Source organism: Ovis aries, chromosome 3 (genome assembly GCF_016772045.2).
Source record: "Ovis aries strain OAR_USU_Benz2616 breed Rambouillet chromosome 3, ARS-UI_Ramb_v3.0, whole genome shotgun sequence".
NCBI classification, from domain to species: Eukaryota; Metazoa; Chordata; class Mammalia; order Artiodactyla; family Bovidae; genus Ovis; species Ovis aries.
This window is the reverse complement of record NC_056056.1, coordinates 185,933,772-185,954,024: the sequence shown is the minus strand read 5'-3', so window position 1 is coordinate 185,954,024 and position 20,253 is coordinate 185,933,772. Positions and strand designations below refer to the sequence as shown.

Here is a 20,253-nt window from a genome sequence, read left to right as displayed (position 1 = left end):
AAATTTACATGAATCCAAGACAAGGAAACATACTCATTACTATTACATGGGGTGTTCCAGAGGGCTTCTCTGGGCATGTGGCATTTAATCTGACACCTGAAGGGTAAGACAGGAACCAGCTTTGTGAACTGTGTTCTCCATGGAAGGAACAGTCTGTGCAATGGTCCTGGGGTGAGCTTGTGTAGCTATATAGCTGCTGTGGGCTTTTACAAAGTCTCTCTTTTTTTTTTCTTGACAGAATCATGCCAATGACTCCTTTATAATATTATATTAATTATAAATATGGGTCCCTGGGATTGGGTAGTAAAAGTTTATGCATTTTACTACCTTCAGGAAATGCTCCTGTGTCCTCTCCTAGACCTGAATCATTATATCATTACACAGATTTCAGGGGTAGTGGAGAGAGATCTGTAAAATTGGAAGAAAATTTTATTTTCTCTTTTCTCAGCACAGAACAGGCCTGGTAATGTTCAGTGCACCGATGTGCTATACAAATCTTTGCCCGTTTTGGGGGGAGGGGTGTTAATTAATCTATATATTTTAATTGGCAGATAATTGCTTTATAATACTGTGGTGTTTTTGCCATACATTGACATGAATCAGCCGCTGGTGCACATGTGTCCCCTCCATCCTGAATCCCCCCCTACCTCCCTCCCCACCCCATCCCTCTTGGTAGTCTCAGAGCACTGGCTTTGAATGATCTGTTTCATGTATTGAACTTGCACTCATCATCTATTTTACATATGGTAATATAAATGTTTCAGTGCTATTCTCCCATATCATCCCACCCTTGCCTTTTCCCACTTAGTCCAAAAGTCTTCTTTACATCTCTGTCTCTTTTGCTGCCTTGCATATAGCATTGTCTTTCTAAATTCCATATATTTGCCTTAATATACTATATTGGTGTTTCTCTTTCTGACTTACTTCAGTCTGTATAATAGGCTCCAGTTTCATCCACCTCATTAGAACTGACTCAAATGCATTTTTTATAGCTGAGTAACATTCCATTGTGTATATGTGCCACAACTTCCTTATCCACTTGTCTGCCAATGGGCATCTGGGTTGCTTCCATGTCCTAGCTAATGTAAACAGTGAACATTGGGGTACATGTGTCTCTTTCAGTTCTGGTTTCTTCAGTGTGTATGCCCAGCAGTGGGATTGCTGGGTCATATGGCACTTCTATTTCAGGTTTTTTAAGGAATCTCCACGGTGTTTTCCATAGTGGCTATACCAGTTTGCATTTCTACCAGTGGTGTAAGAAGGTTCCTTTTCTCTACACCCTGTCCAGCATTTATTGTTTGTAGGCCTTTTTGATAGCAGACATTCTGACAGATGTGAGATGGTACCTCATTATGGTTTTGATTTGGATTTCTCTAAGAAGGAGTGATGTTGAGCATCTTTTCATGTGTTTATTAGCCATCTGTATGCTTCTTTGGAGAAATGTCTGTTTAATTCTTTGGCCCGCTTTTTGACTGGGTTGTTTGTTTTCCTGGTATTGAGCTGCATGAGCTGCTTGTGTATTTTGGAGATTAATTCTTTGTCAGTTGTTTAATTTGCTATTATTTTCTCCCATTCTGAAGGCTGCCTTTTCACCTTGCTTATAGTTTCCTTCATTGTGCAAATGCTTTTAAGTTTAATTAGGTCCTATTTGTTTTCTGTTTTTATTTCCATTACTCTCTGAGGTAGGTCATGTAGGATCTTCCTGTGATTTATGTCAGAAAGTGTTATGCCTATGTTCTCCTCTAGGAGTTTTATAGTTTCTGGTCTTATATTTAGACCTTTAATCCATTTTGAGTTTATTTTTATGTATGGTGTTAGAAAGTGTTCTAGTTTCATTCTTTATAGGTGTTGACCAGTTTTCCTAGCACCATTTGTTAAAGAGATTGTCTTTTCTCCATGGTATATTCTTGCCTCCCTTGTCGAAGATAAGGTGTCCATAGGTGTGTGGATTTATCTCTGGGCTTTCTATTTTGTTCCATTGATCTATATTTCTGTCTTTATGCCTTTGCCATACTGTCTTGATGCCTTTGCCATACTGTCTTGATGACTGTAGCTTTACAGTATAGTTTGAAGTCAGGAAGATTGATTCCTCCATTTCCATTCTTCTTTCTCAATATTGCTTTGCCTATTCAAGGTATTTTTTTTTCTTCCCATACACATTGTGTAATTATTCTAGTTCTGTGAAAAATACCATTGGTAGCTTAATAGGGATTGCATTGAATCTATAGATTGCTTTGGGGTAGTATACTCATTTTCACTATATTGATTCTTCCAATCCATGAACATGGTATATTTCTCCATCTATTTGTGTCATCTTTGATTTCATTCATCAGTGTTTTATAGTTTTATATATATCGGTCTTTTGTTTCTTTAGGTAAATTTATTTCTAAATATTTTATTCTTTTCATTTCAATGGTGAATGGGATTGTTTCCTTAATTTCTCTTTCTTTTTTTCATTGTTAGTGTGTAGGAATTCAAGGGATTTCTGTGTATCAATTTCATATCCTGCAACTGTACTATATTTGTTGATTAGCTCTAGTGATTTTTCTGGTGACATCTTTAGGGTTTTCTATATAGAGGATCATCTCATCTGCAAACCATGAGAGTTTTACTTCTTTTTTTCTAGTCTGGATTCCTTTTATTTATTTTCCTTCTCTTATTGCTGTGGCTAGGACTACCAAAACTATGTTGACTAATAGTGGTGAAAGTGGGCACCCTTGTCTTATTCCTAATTTTAAAGGAAATGCTTTTAGTTTTTTGCCATTGAGAATAATGTTTTCTGTGGGTTTGTCCTATATGTTTTTTATTACATTGAGGTATGTTCCTTCTATGCCTGTTTTCTGGACAGTTTTGATCGTAATTGGGTGTTGAATTTTCTTGAAGGCTTTCTCTGCATCTATTGAGAAAATCTTATGGTTTTTATCTTTCAATTTGTTAATATGGTGCATCACATTGATTGATTTGCAAATATTGAAGAATGCTTGCATCTCTGGGATAAAACCCACTTGGTCATGATATATGATCTTTTTAATATGTTGTTGGATTCTGTTTGCTAGAATTTTGTTGAGTATTTTTTCATTTATGTTTGTCAGTGATATTGGCCTGTAGTTTTCTTTTTTTTTTGTGGCATCTTTTTCTGGTTTTGGTATAGGGTGCTGGTGGCCTCACAGAATGAGTTTGGGAGTTTACCTTCCTCTGAAACTTTCTGAAAGAGTTTGAATAGGATAGGTGTTAGCTCTTCTCTAAATTTTTGGTAGAATTCACCTGTGAAGCCATCTGGTCCTAGGCTTTTGTTTGTTGGGAGATTTTTTTATTACAGTTTTGATTTCCATGCTTGTGATGTTAAGCACTGTTAAGATTTTCTATTTCTTCCTGGTTCAGTTTTGGAAGGTTATAGTTTTCTAAGGATTTGTCTACTTCTTCCAGGTTGCCCATTTTATTGGCATTTTATTGCTCATAGCAGTCTCTTGTGATCTTTTGTATTTCTGTGTTGTCTGTTGTGATTTCTCCATTTTCATTTATAATTTTATTGATTTGATTCTTCTCCCTTTTTTTTTTCTTGATGAGTCTGGCTAATGTCTTGTCTATTTTATTTATTTTCTCAAAGAACCAGCTTTTAGTTTTGTTGATTTTTGCTATAGTCTCCTTTGTTTCTTTTTATTTATTTCTGCTCTGATTTTTGCCTTTTTTAACCTAGTTATTTTGCTGATCTGAAAGGAATAAATTTTCACTTTGTAGTAGTCCTCACCCTTATGCCAAATTGGACCAAGGTGTTTTTCTTTCTACACATTTTGAGTCTTGGATCTGAGCAGCTTTTATGGCTTACTTGAACTCTTTCAGGTTGTTGCAATGTTTCTACAAGGTTTGATACTTAGTGTTTATTGAATGAATCCTCCTCCTAAGTCACGTCAGTCATGTACGACTCTGTGCGACCCCATAGATGGTGGCCCACCAGGCTCCCGTCCCTGGGATTTTCCAGGCAAGCATACTGGAGCGGGTTGCCATTTCCTTCTCCAATGCAGGAAAGTGAAAAGTGAAAGTGAAGTTGCTCAGTCGTGTCCAACTCTTCATGACCCCATGGACTGCAGCCTACCAGGCTCCTCATCCATGGGATTTCCCAGGCAAGAGTACTGGAGTGGGTTGCCATTGCCTTTATTGAATGACTAGACAAGGGGAAAAAAGATGAATGAAATGTAGATACCAAAATCTATACCATATTTTAAACTCTCACTATTTTGGTAAGTACATAGAGAAAGAGTAGCCAAGTGATACCAAAAGGTACAGGGAAGGCTCTGAAAAAAAGGGGGATCAATGAAATGAAGAAGCCCCATATGATTCTTTAAATCTGAATGAAATAATAATACTGGCCAAACACAAAGGATCTCATATAGAAGGCAGAACACAAAGCATCGTTAAGTCTTCAAGGGCCTCAGAGACCCATGGTATTCTCATAAGTCTTAGTCTCTAGGAAAGAGCAGCTATACCATAGCTGAACACTAAAGGAGGTTGCAAACAGAGACTTAGAGGTCCAGAACTTCTTGATTCTTATTTTGATTTGTCTTAAAAAGAAACCTGTATTCTGTTTTACCGACTTGTGCTTACCAAATGTCCATTATAAAAAGCTTGTTTTAAAAAAATAAATTCCCTTTACTTTGATTAGAGCCAAGGATGGTGTCTTAATGATAGCACATCCTGAAAGTAGAAGCCTAATAAAGATGCAGTGTTATAAATGATAGTGCTTCCTTTAAGTTTATACTGGGAGGCATCACTGGGAAGCATGTTTCACAAAAGCACATTTTTACCCAATGAGAACAGTCCCACACCACCTGTTTGTCTGACTTGTTTCCCAAAACCTGGGAGTGGATCACTAAAGGATCTAGTGGTCGTCACCCTTGTACAGAACTGGACGAGGTTGTCTTTCTTTCAACACAGTTTGAGTCTTGGATCTTAGCAGCTTTTATAGATTACTTGAACTCTTTCAGGTTGTTGCAATGTTTCTATAAGGTTTGATACTCAGAACATTAAGACACAATGTTCAAAAAGTGACACCTAAGTTTACCTAATGCAGATTCTTGCCTCATCACAACTAAGACTGATTGAGAAACTGTGCTGAATTTCCTAAACTCTGGTTTGTGTGCAACTTGGCATGAGGGCTTGGACCCTGAGAGCTGAACCACAGGGCACCGTGGGGCATGCAACTCTCCTGCAAATCTTGTCTTTGGCTGTGTGGATTAAATAATGGTTTGGCTTTGCTTTGGTGTCTCTGACCTCTCTCAGGCAGTTAACATATTTCTCGATCCCTAACTAAAAGGAAAACACAGTGGGATTCAACTCTCATTGTTTTCACCTCTAATTGGGGGATTAAGACACACAGACACTGAAGGAAGGGAAAGAACAGTGAAGGTGCTAAGTAAGAATAAAAGGAGATTATAAGATGAAATGACATGAGGCAATCAATGAGTATGTGCCAAGGACTGACATAAACTGTAGCTGAGGGGATGGGAAGAGGGAGGAGATGTGCCAGGATCCCAGAGTAGCCCAGGCAGGTGTCATGGATGAAGTCAGACTTGATTTGGGCCTTGAGTAGGCCAGTAGTTTGCAAACTTCCATGCTCATCAGGGCCATCTGGGGAGGTTCTAAAGAAGGCCAAGTATACAGGCATAAAAGAGGAGAGAGGGTGCCTCTGAGAAGGAAAGAAAGTTTAAAGAATCAAAGTTTGTTTGGTTGCTGTAAAAAGTTAGTGTAGGAGGAGAAAAAAGAGAGAAGGCAGAAAAGTCAGGTTTCATTTGATTTTTAAGTAACCTTGTGTGCCAGACCAAAGAATTATGGAAACATTTGGCTCAGAATAGTAGGGTATTTTCAGCTATAGCACCTGACTCTCACAACTGGACAAGGATATTAGAATTCCTCTGTATCACATTGCTCCTCACTTCCCACTTCCACTCCCTGCTTGGAAGCTTAACAGAAATTAGGTGTAGATATGTGCTAATATGGGCTTCCCAGGTGGCACTAGAGGTAAAGAATCCTCCTGCCAATTCAGGAAACATGAGACATGGGTTCAATCCCTGGGTCAGGAAGATCCCCTGGAGGAGGGCATGACAACCCACTCCAGTATTCTTTCCTGGAGAATCCCGTGGACAGAGGAGCCTGATGGGCTACAGTCCATCAAGTCATAAAGAGTCAGACATGACTGAAGCGACTGAGTACACACACATGCATGTGCTAATACATCACCACTTTCTCATTCTCTCAGATAACAGGATTCCAGCTGTTACTGTGGGGATGTGGGGATTCATATATAAAAGTAGTGCTGTGTGGGAACCCCTGAGTAACAGCCAGCAGGGGGCACCCTTGAGGCAGCAAAGCTAGCACCTCCAACGCAGGGCACTCATCCTGTTTACCTAGGATGAGGGGACTCTTGCATTGGTCCGTCCTGAATCACACAGATATTTTCATTATGGCTTGGGTCCACTTGTCACTTTGATTTGTTCTAGTGTCTCTCTGCTTCTTTTTCTTTCTCCTTGTTTGAAAGATGTGCACAGGTAATGTTTCAATTGTATCGTAGCTTAGTGGGCTGAGGCCATTTTGATGGATGAATGAATGGATGATAGCTAGCTAGCTAGAGATTTTTTTTTTTTTTAAAGAAGCCCATCTAATGAGAAGGAGATGATTCTGTTTCCACCTGGCATTTCATAAGATTCTTTGCAAATAAAATTCTATTCGATCTTAAGATAAATGTTACACTGTGCATGTATGTTAAATTGCTTCAGTTATGCTTGTTTCTTTGTGACCCTATGGACTGTAGCCCACCAGCCTCCTCTGTCCATGAGGTTCTCCAAGCAAGAATACTGGAGTGGGTTGCCATGCCCTTCTCCAGGGAATCTTCCTGACCCAGGGATCCTGCCATCTACTCTCACTCAGCTTCTTAGCACTGAATAGCCACAAACTAGACAGGGCAGTCTTTTGCCCAAACCTCAGTGATGTGGGGGCTTGAACCCTGCTACTTTGTCCATTGAAATAGGGAATTTAGGATTTATTAGAAACCAGGAGTCAAACAACATTTCCTCTAACTTTTTGTCATCCTTGATAGGATGGTTTGCCATTCCCTTCAACAGTGGACCATGTTTTGTCAGAACTCTCCACCATGTCCTATCTGTCCTGGGTGGCCCTGTACATGGCATGGCTCATAGTTTCATTAAGTTAGACAAGACTGTGGTCCATGTGATCAGATTGGTTAGTTTTCTGTGATTGTGGTTTTCATTCTGTCTGCCCTCTAGTGGAGAAGAATAAGAGGCTTATGGAAGCTTCCTTATGGGAGAGATTGAGGGGAAAACTGGGTCTTGTTCTGATGGGTAGGGCCATGCTCAGTAAATCTATAATCCAATTTTCTGTTGATGGGCAGGGCTGTATTCCCTCCCTGTTATTTGACTTGATGCTAAACTATGGTGGAGGTAATGAAGATAATGGCAACCTCCTTCAAAAGGTCCCACGCACACACTGCTGCACTCAGTGCCCCCAGCCCTGCAGCAGGCCACCACCAACCTGTGCCTCTGTCAGAGACTCCTGGACACTCCTGGGCAAGTCTGGGTCAGTCTCTTGTGGGGTCACTGCTCCTTTCTCCTGGGTCCTGGTGTGCACAAGGTTTTGTTTGTGCCATCCAAGAGTCTGTTTATCCAGTCCTGTGTAAGTTCTGGTGGCTCTATGGTGGGGTTAATGGCGACCTCCTCCAAGAGGGCTTATGCCTTTCCCAGGTCTGCTGCGCCCAGAGCCCCTGCCCCTGCAGCTGTCCACTGCTGAGTTGTACTTCCACAGGAGATACTCAGAAACAGTTCTGTCTCAGTCTCTTTGGGGTCTCTGGGTCCTGGTGCACACAAGGTTTGTTTGAGCCCTCTGAGCTTCTCTAGTGGATATGGGACTTGATTCTAAATGCAATTTTGCCCCTCCTACTGTCTTCCTGGGGCTTCTCCTTTGCCCTTGGATATAGAGTATCTCCTCAAAGTTGGTCCTGTGCCATGCAGCCACTGCCGCTATTGATTATATTCTTTGCAGCCAAAGATGGAGAAGCTCTATACAGTCAGCAAAAACAAGACCAGGAGCTGACTGTGGCTCAGATCATAAACTCCTTATTGCCAAATTCAGACTTAAATTGAAGAAAGTAGGGAAAACCACTAGACGATTCAGATATGACCTAAATCAAATCCCATACAGTTATACAGTGGAAGTGACAAATAGATTCAAGGGATTAGATCTGATAGACAGAGTGCCTGAAGAACTATGGATGGAGATTCATGACATTCTACAGGGGGCCATGATCAAGACCATCCCCAAGAAAAATAAATGCAAAAAGGCAAATGGTTGTCTGAGGAGGTCTGACAAATAGCTGTGAAAAGAGAGAAGCTAAAGGCAAAGGATAAAAAGAAAGATATACCCATCTGAATGCAGAGTCTCAAAGAATAGAAAGGAGAGATAAGAAAGCTGACCTCAGTCGCCGATGCACAGAAATAGAGGAAAACAATAGAATGGGAAAGACTAGAGATCTCTTCAAGAAAACTAGAGATACTAAGGGAATATTTCATGCAAACATGGGCACAATAAAGGACAGAAATGGTATGAACCTAACAGAAGCAAAAGATTTTGAGACGAGGTGGCAGGAGTACAAAGAAGAACTACACAAAAAAGATCTTCATGACCCAGATAATCACAATGGTATGATCACTCACCTAGAGCCAGACATCCTGGAATGTGAAGTCGAATGGGCCTTAGGAAGCATCACTACAAACAAAGCTAGTGGAGGTGATGAATTCCAGTTGAGCTATTTCAAATCTTAAAAGATGATGCTATGAAAGTGCAGCACTCAATTTGCTAGCAAATTTGGAGAACTCAGCAGTGGCCACAGGACTGGAAAAGGTCCGTTTTCATTCCAATCCAACAGAAAGGCAATGCCAAAGAATGTTCAAACTACTGCACAATTGCACTCATCACACACACTAGCAAAGTAATGCTCAAAATTCTCCAAGCCAGGCTTCAACAGTACACGAACTGTGAACTTCCAGATGTTCAAGCTGGATTTAGAAAAGGCAGAGGAACCAAGATCAAACTGCCAACATCCACTGGATCATCGAAAAACCAAGAGAGTTCCAGAAAAACATCTATTTCTGCTTTATTGACTATGCCAAAGACTTTGACTGTTTGGATCACAACAGTGTGTGGAAAATTCTTCAGGAGATGGGAATGCCAGACCACCTTACCTGCCTCTTGAGAAATCTGTATGCAGGTCAAGAAGCAGCAGTTAGAACTGGACATCGAACAACAGACTGGTTCCAGATAGGAAAAGGAGTATGTCAAGGCTGTATATTGTCACCCTGCTTATTTAACTTATGTACAGAGTACACCATGAGAAATGCTGGGCTGGATGAAGCCCAAGCTGAAATCAAGATTGCTGGGAGAAATATCAATAACCTCAGATATGCAGATGACACCACACTTTTAGCAGAAAGCGAAGAAAAACTAGAGTCTCTTGATGAAAGTGAAAGAGGAGAGTGAAAAAACTGGCTTAAAACTCAACATTCAGAAAACTAAGATCATGGCATCATGTCCCATCACTTCATGGTAAATAAGTGGAAAAACAATGGAAATGGTGAGAGACTTTATTTTGGGGGGCTCCAAAATCACTGCAGATGGTGACTGCAGCCATGAAACTAAAAGACACTTACTCCTTGGGAGAAAAGTTATGACCAACCTCAACAACATATTAAAAAGCAGAGACACTACTTTGCCAACAAAGGCCCATCTAGTCCAAGCTGTGGTTTTTCCAATAGTCATGTATGGATTTGAGAGTTGGACTATAAAGAAAGCAGAGTGCTAAAGAATTGATAAGATGCTCAACATCACTCATTATTAGAGAAATGCAAATCAAAACCACAATGAGGTACCACTTCACACCAGTCAGAATGGCTGCAATCCAAAAATCTGCAAGCAATAAATGCTGGAGAGGGTGTGGAGAAAAGGGAACCCTCCTACACTGTTGGTGGGAATGCAAAGTAGTACAGCCACTATGGAGAACAGTGTGGAGATTCCTTAAAAAATTGCAAATAGAACTACCGTATGACCCAGCAATCCCACTGCTGGGCATACACACCGAGGAAACCAGAATTGAAAGAGACACATGTACCCCAATGTTCATCGCAGCACTGTTTATAATAGCCAGGACATGGAAACAACCTAGATGTCCATCAGCAGATGAATGGATAAGAAAGCTGTGGTACATATACACAATGGAGTATTACTCAGCCATTAAAAAGAATTCATTTGAATCAGTTCTGATGAGATGGATGAAACTGGAGCCGATTATACAGAGTGAAGTATACCAGAAAGAAAAACACCAATACAGTATACTAACACATATATATGGAATTTAGAAAGATGGCAATGACGACCCTGTATGCAAGACAGCAAAAAATACACAGATGTGTATAATGGACTTTTGGACTCAGAGGGAGAGGGAGAGGGTGGGATGATTTGGGAGAATGGCATTCTAACATGTATACTATCATGTAAGAATCGAATCGCCAGTCTATGTCTGACGCAGGATACAGCATGCTTGGGGCTGGTGCATGGGGATGACCCAGAGAGATGTTATGGGGAGGGAGGTGGGTGGGGGGTTCATGTTTGGGAACACATGTAAGAATTAAAGATTTTAAAATTAAAAAAATTAAAAACTAAAAACTAAAAAATCCAGGAGCAGCTGCACAATAAGGATGTAAGTCTAAGAGTTAAATCAGAAGTATTTCATATTTAATTTAATCTTGGTAGAGGAAAAGTTCAACTGTAATTTTTAAAGTAGAATTTCTTCTTGCCTCCTTTCTTTGCTTTTTAACCATAAAAATTTAGGAAAACTAAAATTATTTTTAAAAGAGGCATCCAGTTCTAGAACAATTTCATGTATTTATATATGAAAAAATCAGAAACCAATTGGTAGATCTGTAATACACACACACACACACATATATATAAACATTTTATTTTAATAATACTTTACCACTTCAATTTATATCATTCCATTGTGAAAATGTTTAATTGAAGAGAGGATATTTCTTCAAAACTCTAAATAAGCAGAGCTTTATCAATTAAATTTACAGCATTACAGCCTTTAGAAATACATAATTCTTCATTTTACAGTAATACTTCCCCTTTAAAAATTCACCATGGTTTGTCACAGATTTAAAGTACAAGGCACCTAATGCTATGAAAGGATAATACAGTATATGCAGTGTAAATGAAACAGATCTTCTGTCAAACATTGATTCTTTTTAAAGTCCTACCATATTTGTGTGAACATATTTGTTGCATAAATTGAACATTTTTTGTTTTGTTAATTTGTAATATTCTACAAAACTGAAAAATATAATTTGTACCTATTATAGGCAGCTTATTTTAGCATTTTACCTGTAGGAAACACTGATCTATATACTTGATTTCTGAAAACATTTTCCTAATATAGTCCAGCATTTAACAAATAATAAGTGAAAATAAAGTTTCCAGAACATTAAAAAAAAAAAAAAAAAGAAAAGAATTGATGCTTTTGAAGTGTGGTGTTGGAGAAGACTCTTGAGAGTCCCTTGGACTGCAAGGAGATCTAGCCAGTCCATCCTAAAGGAGATCAGTCCTGAATATTCATTGGAAGGAGATGCTGAAGCTGAAACTCCAATACTTTGGCCACCTGATGCAGAGAACTGACTCATTGGAAAGACCCTGACGCTGGGAAAGATTGAAGATGGGAGGAGAAGGGGATGACTGAGGATGAGATGGCTGGATGGCATCACTAACTCAATGGACATGAGTTTGGGTAAGCTCCAGGAGTTGATGATGGACAGGGAGGCCTGGTGTCCTGCAGTTCATGAGGTTGCTAAGAGTTGGATACGACTGAGCAACTGAACTGAACTGACTGATAGGATAGGGTGTGTCGCCATGCAAATATGGCAGTTTTTGCCTTTTTTTACTCCTCAATAATGCTCCTGCCATCCATTTTTACTAACAGGTTCATTATGGCCAATTTTGTAAGAAGAGATGCAGTTGTCTGGTTTTCAGGTAGCGCCTCTCAGCTGACGCTAGTGGTAGATAACCTGCCTGCCAGTGCTGGAGACATAAGAGATACAGGTTTGATCCCTGGGTCAGGAAGATCCCCTGGAGGAGGGCATGACCACCAACTCCAGCATTCTTGCCTGGAGAATTCCATGGACAGAGGAGCCTGGTCGGCTACCATGAATGGAGTCGAAGAGAGTTGAATGTGACTGACCACACACACACACACAGTAAGAATTTATGAAGAACTGTGGTCTTGAGCAAAATGCTGGAGAGAAGAAACAGAAATTTTTTTGGACATTGTGGCTCAAAAGACAGACTTATAAATATGAGCCAATTAGAGAATAAATGAATGCTAAAGTGAGACATGCTTAAAACAGCTGCACTACCTGTTCTGAAAAGGAAATGATGATTGTGTGCTTTGGAGTGCTTATCTGAAACATGGGACTTACTTATGAGTGGGATTTAATTTCCAGGTCATGGAAGAAAAATGAGCAACATCATGGGAGAATGTTCCAATAACAAAATATACCGTTGGTGTGACAAAATAGAAACGACTGTGGGAAAAGCACTCTGGTTTAGGTAGTTTAGTCTGGAGAGGATACACACAGGACTCTCTAAAGGAGAACAGATCTACCTAGAAGATGAGCTAGAAGGCTGTTGCAAAAATTCAGTTCAATTCAGTTCAGTTCAGTTCAGTTGCTCAGTCGTGTCTGACTCTTTGTGACCCCATGAATCGCAGCATGCCAGGCCTCCCTGTCCATCACCATCTCCCGGAGTTCACTCAGACTCACGTCCATAGAGTCCGTGATGCCATCCAGCCATCTCATCCTCGGTCGTCCCCTTCTCCTCCTGCCCCCAATCTCTCCCAGCATCAGAGTCTTTTTCCAATGAGTCAACTCTTCGCATGAGGTGGCCAAAGTACTGGAGCTTCAGCTTTAGCATCATTCCCTCCAAAGAAATCCCAGGGTTGATCTCCTTCAGAATTGGACTGGTTGGATCTCCTTGCAGTCCAGGGGACTCTCAAGAGCCTTCTCCAACACCATAGTTCAAAAGCATCAATTCTTCGGTGCTCAGCCTTCTTCACAGTCCAACTCCCACATCCATACATGACCACAGGAAAAACCATAGCCTTGACTAGACGGACCTTAGTCGGCAAAGTAATGTCTCTGCTTTTGAATATACTATCTAGGTTGGTCATAACTTTTCTTCCAAGGAGCAAAAATTCAGACAGGGGGTAACTTGGACCTGAACTAAAATCAAAGATCTGCACAAGAAAAAGAAGATCCAAGAAAAATCTCATTTTCTGAAAGGGTATAAGATTGTATAAACTTTCTAATTTAAAAGAAACCTTAGAGAACATATAGCTTAATGAATAACAAAATGTTTTCCTCTGGTATCAGTGTTTTCAGCAAAGATTCTTGTCTTTAGAAATGCTTTTGATGTTACAAGTATGTTCCTAAAAAGCCTTCTCTCACTGCCTTTCTTCTTTTTTCCCATAGATGAGGTTAAAATGAAAAGTGAAACACAGTCTCTCAGTTGTGTCTGACTCTGTGGGACCTCATGGTCTATAGCTTGCCAGTCTCCTCTGTCCTTGGCATTTTCTCGGCAAGAATACTAGAGTGGGTAGCCATTCCTTTCTCCAGGGGATCTTCCCAACCCAAGGATTGAACCCAGGTCTTCTGAATTGCAGGCTGACTCTTTACTGTCTGAGCCTTCAGGGATGGAGTAGAGCCATCAGGATGGAGTAGAGTAGATCAATCATCACTGCATTTGTTTTGAGAATCGGACTAGCCTGTGTTCTAGTTCATTTGAAACTGAACCTGTACATTTCATCAAGTGATGCCTTCCTTTAGGAGGAATAGATTTTTTAGTAGTTTGCTACTGCTGCTAAGTCACTTCAGTTGTGTCTGACTCTGTGTGACCCCATAGATGGCAGCCCACCAGGCTCCCCCATCCCTGGGATTCTCCAGGCAAGAACACCGGAGTGGGTTGCCATCTCCTTCTCCAATGCATGAAAGTGAAAAGTGAAAGGGAAGTCGCTCAGTTGTGTCCGACTCTTCACGACCCCATAGACTGCAGCCCACCAGCCTCCTCTGTCCATGGGAATTTCCAGGCAAGAGTACTGGAGTGGGGTGCCATTGCCTTCTCCCTTTTAGTAGTTTACAAAGGCTAAATTGGTCTACGGGTGGGAGCAGTGATGTCACCAGCTCAGACTGGGAAGAAGGCATCACTGCCAATGACCTTTTAATCCTGCTAGTGGAAAATATAGAAGTTAGTGTTGCTAGGCAGACTGGGTAGAAATGAATAGTATAAGACTACCTCCTTGCCACTAGTTTTTTTTTTTTTTAACATATCAGGACTTTTCCTCAACAAAGAACACACACACATACAGTAAAGTGTAAAAGAAAAAATGATGAATTCAATCAGACAAACTAATGTCAAACTCAACCCTGTCCCTACCTCCTCATTCACATATACTAATTTTGTGACATTGGCAAGTCACTTAATTTCTTCTTGTTCCTAAACTTCTCTTGCTTCATCTCATCAGCATCAAAACAATTGTTAATATATGGTAGGCAGTTTATAAATATTTTTGTGAGACAGATAATCAGAAAAAATTGCATTTCCTTATAATCAAGGATGAAGAAATACAAAGAGTTGTCTGCAGAAGGCACCTGTTAGTTTGTTCCAGGACTGATTTCAAAGCCCAAGCTCTTTACGCCCTCACCCCAGTGGTGCATGTGGTCAAGTAGAGCTTATGCTATGTGTGGTCATTTCTGCCTCTGGTAGTCGTTTGTCCTTGTAGGTATATAAATAAAAAATGGTAGAGCCTGGGCGCATCAGCTATGACAACAAGAATTGCTGACTTTTCTGTGGCTAGCTAGGCTTTTTATTAAATATTCAGTTTTGATGCCAGTTAGTAGAGTATTATGCTAGCCAGTCCAAATTTGATTTACTCTTATAACAATGTGTATTCAAATTAGAAAAAAAAAAAAAAAAAAGCTCACCAGTCTCCCAAGACACAGTACTGGTAACCTTTTATGGACACCACTATAAAAGTTTGCAAATCCCTTTAAACACAAAGAATAATGACAAAAGACACCAGCCCACCAACCACAGTTCAGCAGAGGTGGAAAGTCGACTTCAAATGTGCTAGTATTTTTTTCTTTGTCAACTTTATTGAGGAATGACTTATACATGATAAGCTACGTCTAAAATGAATGAATTCCAGCCATCATATACACTGATAAAATAACCAGTCAATACCTAGAACAATTCCACAAACGTAGAATGGTTCATCATTCTTTTTTAAATGTCCGTCCCTTCCTCTAACCTTGACACCCGGAAACCACTGTTCTATTGTTGACACCATAGATTAATTTTTAATTTATATAAATTGAAAAATAAAGTAAAAATATATCATTCATCTAAGTGTGGAAAGTCATTCACTACTTTCATGTCTATATTGGTTATACACACATTTGTATCCGTATATGAAGCAGACTGGTGTTGATGGGACTAATCTTTAGCTCTGTAGAGTCACATTCTTCCTACAGATACTCTTAAATAATCCTGGCAAAGAACTGGATAAGCCCCTTCCATCCTCTAAGACTTTTCCCAAGTGCTTCACATTTACCAAATGCATGCCCATCACTGTATTTGACTGATAACAGCCATGTCATGTATTTTATTGCAAGGTTAGTATATCTACACATTGAGAAAACTATATTCAGAGAAATGGTGACATTTCTAGTGAGTGGCTGACCAAGAAAGAGAATCCAGGCTTTCCTCTCCTTTTGCAGTAGTCATGCCATCATGAACAAGGGAACCTATAACAATAATAAATCCAGCTGTCACATGAATCCCTAGAGAACTGTTAATAACTCCTATATAATTTTCCAATCATAGAGTTAGAAAATTAAATTGGAAAGGATGGAGTTGTGTGAGTGTTCTGAGTTGAACTGTGTCCCTTCTTCTCCCCTGCAAATTCATATGTTGATGTCCTAACCCCAGAGCCTCAGAATGTGACCACATTGGAAAATAGGGTTGCTGCAGATGTAGTTAGTTAAGATGAAACCATACTGAAGAAAGGCAGGCCCATCATCCAGGGTGACCAGAGTCTTTATAAAAAGAGGAAACTTTGGACACTGAGACCCAGAGGGATAAAAGCACATGAAGATTGGAGCTATATAGTCACAATCCAAGAAACCACCAGAAGCTAAGAAAGAGGCCTGGGACAATTCATGCTCTGTCATCTCAGGGGTAGTGTGGCCTTATCAACACCTTGGTTTTGAACTTCTGGCCTCCAGAACTATGAGGCCAGAAGTTCTCTTGTTCCAAGCCACCCAGCTTGTAGGACTTTGTTGCAGCAGCCCAAGGGAATGAATCTAATAGAGCAATGAGTGAGCCACAAGAAAACACAAACTATACTACGACATGAAGAAAGTATATATTTTAACAAGTACACTTAAGATCTTTCGCTGAAAGTTAATGCTGATTAAGATTGTCCAGAAAGTTAATTGATAGAATCAGACACTTTGAAAAGATAAAGAAATTCCATGTTGTCCCAACATTGCTCTAACTTGCATCATAGATTAATACACTTTCATGTCTGGAAGAAATAATAAGGTCACCATGCTCAGCCTTTCAGTGGATAATTGAGTGTCTTTGACGATATACTAGCTAACTGGTTTTTTCAGCCTCTGCTTGGATACATCTGCTAACTCCTAGGGCTGCTGCTGCTGCTAAGTTGCTTCAGTCGTGTCCAACTCTGTGCGACCCCATAGACGGCAGCCCACTAGGCTCCCCTGTCCCTGGGATTCTCCAGGCAAGAACACTGGAGTGGGTTGCCATTTCCTTCTCCAATGCATGAAAGCGAAAAGTGAAAGTGAAGTCACTCAGTCGTGTCCGGCTCTTCACGACCCCATGGACTGCAGCCCACCAGCCTCCTCCGTCCATGGGATTTTCCAGGCAAGAGTACTGGAGTGGGTTGCCATTGCCTTCTCCAAACTTCTAGGGCAACCCACTCTATCTTTAGAAGCTCTGATTAAAATAGGATTTCTTAGGTTAAACTGAACTGTATCTATCTATAGCTTTCACCCATTCATTATAGTTTAATTTCTTAAAGCAAGAAAGAATGCATTTAATTTCCTTTTCACAGGTCGGGTCCTTTCAGTGTTTCACATCAATCCTGTCACTCCTAAGTCATTTGCTCCCTGAAATAGCTCTTGAGTTCTTTTTACTATTACTCTCATGACACAGTCTGATCAGCTCCATAGAGTGGTCTAGTTTATCTCATCTCTTTTAGAGTGGAACATCTAGATCTTGATAATGGTCACAATAGTGGAGATTAGAATTAAATTAAATATACTATTATTCTAGATAATATCCTTCAGTTAATGATGGCTCCATGATAAAGAATCTGCCTGCAGTGCAGGATCTGCCGGAGACATGGATTCAATCCCTGGGTTGGGAAGATCACTTGGAGGAATAAATGGCAACCCACTCTAGTATTCACACCTGGAGAATCCCATGGACAAAGGAGCCTGGTAGGCTATAATCGATAAGGTCCCAAAGAGTGAGACGTGACTGAGGTAACTTAGCTAACAAGATTATATTAACTTTGGGGAGCATCACCATATTCAGTTGTTGTTGTTATTGTTCAGTTGCTCAGCCCTGTCCTACTCTTTGTGACCCCATGGACTGCAGCACATCAAGCTTCGTCCTTCACCATCTTCCAGAGTTTGCTCAAACTCATGTCCATTGATTGAGTCAATGATTCCATACTACCGTCTCATCCTCTATTGTTCCCTTCTCTTCCTGTCCTTAATCTTTTCCATCATCAGGGTCTTTTCCAGCAAGTCAGCTCTTCGCATCAGGTGGGCAAAGTATTGGAGCTTCAGCTTCAGAATCAGTCCTTCCAGTGAATATTCAGAGTTGATTTTCTTTAGGATTGACTAGTTGGATCTCCTTGCTGTCCAAGGGACTCTCAAGAGTCTTCTCCAGCATCACAGTTCGAAAGCATCAATTCTTCCCAGCACTCCACCTTTTTTATTGTCCAGATCTCACATCCTACATGTCTAGTGGAAAAACCATAGCTTTGACTATATGGACCTTTGTAGGCAAAGTAATGTCTCTGCTTTTGAATATGCTGTCTAGGTTTGTCATAGCTTTTCTTCTAAGGACAACTGTCTTTTAATACCATGGCTTCAGTCACCGCCCACAGTGATTTTGGAGCTCACTGTTTCTGTTTTTTCCCCATCTATTTGCCATGAAATGATAGGACCAGATGCCTTGATCTTTATTTTTTGAATGTTGAGTTATAAGCCAACTTGTTCACTCTTCTCTTTCACCTTCATCAGGAGGCTCTTTATGTTCAGTAATATTGCATAAAATTAACTCAAGTTCCAGAGTCATTTTTTCCACCAAATAAGCTGCATGATGATAGGCTTTGGCTTGATCATCAAGAACCATAAGTGGTCTGACACTTAGATAAGTCATCAAATAAATGAATGAATATAATACACACAAATGCTAAACAATGCATTCCCTCCTGAACTTACACCATTTGGGAGGAGGGGGTTTTTACTTTATTTTGTTAAGCTCCACCAGAAAAGAAATACCTTCTAACCAGTAAAGAATCCTATCATTTGTCACATATCTTCCAGATAGCAAGAACCTTCCATGTGTTCACAAATTGTTTCTTCTGCACACTTTGATAGCATTGAGGAAAACAGACATTTTAAGACTTGGTCTATATCTGTACTTCAACTTAGACTTGCTGTGTATTCCAGTCAAGTATTAAAACCTTCTGTTTTCTCCAGCAGTAAAATGGTACTAATATAAGATATTGTGTGTGTAAATTTAGTTGATTGTGTGTGCATGTGTGTATGCATATTTATAGATGACTGCATCACCAGGATTTTTATGCTAACAAAAATCCTGGGGCTTCCCTGCTGTCTCAGTGTTAAAGAATCAGCCTGCTAGTGTAGGAGACATGGGTTCAATCTCTGATCTAGGAGGATCTCACATGCCACAGGGCAACTAAGCCTGTGTGCCACAACTATTGAACCTGTGCTCTAGAACCCAGGAGCCAAAACTACCGAAGCCCTGGTACCCCAGAGCCCATGCTCTGCAACAAGAGAAGCCATCACAGTGAGAAGCCTCCACACCACAACTAGAGAGTAGCCCCCGTTTGCTGCAAGCAGAGAAAAGCCTGTGCAGCAATGAAGATCCAACCCAGCCAAAAAAATAAACAAACAAAATTATTAAAAAAAAACTCCATTTAACCCTTTAATAGTTTTAGTTATAACAGAGTGACTTATGGGATCACTTTGCCTTCTGTGTTTATATAACAATCCCAAACTATAACTTTATGTCAAGGAGGAAAGAGTGTGAACTGCATTCTATTTCCATTTTCCAAATGAATAATTCAATCTTATAAAACAATTGACTCTATCTCTTGTGCTAGATATTCTGTATATTGAATGAAGAAACATTTTTTCTCGACTTGCAGGGATCTTAAAGACTGATGGGATATATTTACAAAGTGCTACACAAGTTAGTTAGAGGAAAACTAACTTTGACAGCATCTTGATAGAGACATGAATGCTATGTATATCAAGAAAAATCAATATTTCAAAAAGTTGTGTTTCATAAATATTTTGAATAGCTTGAACTCTCTCTTTGATATACTTTGGCTGTCTTAGTTACCTTATTGTCAAATTAATTTAACTATAGTCATTTTTATGAGGAACAGTTTCATGTTAGTTTTTCTTTTTAAATGAAGCATAACTAAATCTTCAGTTTTCTGTTTAAATTTCAATCAAAAATTATAAAACAGTTCAGAAGGTTTTTATTTTAATGACATATGATGAAATCACATTAATCAACCAAGAGTATATATAGCCCATATAATGATAATGAACACTGATCAAGGGTTTCACATTATGCCTTTGTCAGAAGAGCTACTAAACTTTGCTAGTGAAAGAAAAATACCAGTGTGATTCTGTTTTTAAATTTCCTAATGGAAGATCCAAACTTTGTGTTGGGATATGACATTCCCTATAAATCACTCAAAGGACAGAGAAATGAAAAGTGATTCATACATAGCCATTTGGTAGCCAATTACTACAGCATATTGCTTAAATGGTTGTATATTTTGGAATA

General features: G+C 39.8%; 1 protein-coding gene and 1 pseudogene across 6 annotated transcripts in view; one reads left to right on the top strand and one right to left on the bottom strand.

Moving 5' to 3' along the window:
• The window catches only part of FAR2 (fatty acyl-CoA reductase 2), a 177,322-nt gene that overhangs the window by 53,100 nt on the left and 103,969 nt on the right, over positions 1-20,253 (top strand). The window lies entirely within an intron of this gene.
• The window catches only part of LOC114113807 (large ribosomal subunit protein eL32-like), a 36,452-nt pseudogene that overhangs the window by 1,294 nt on the left and 14,905 nt on the right, over positions 1-20,253 (bottom strand).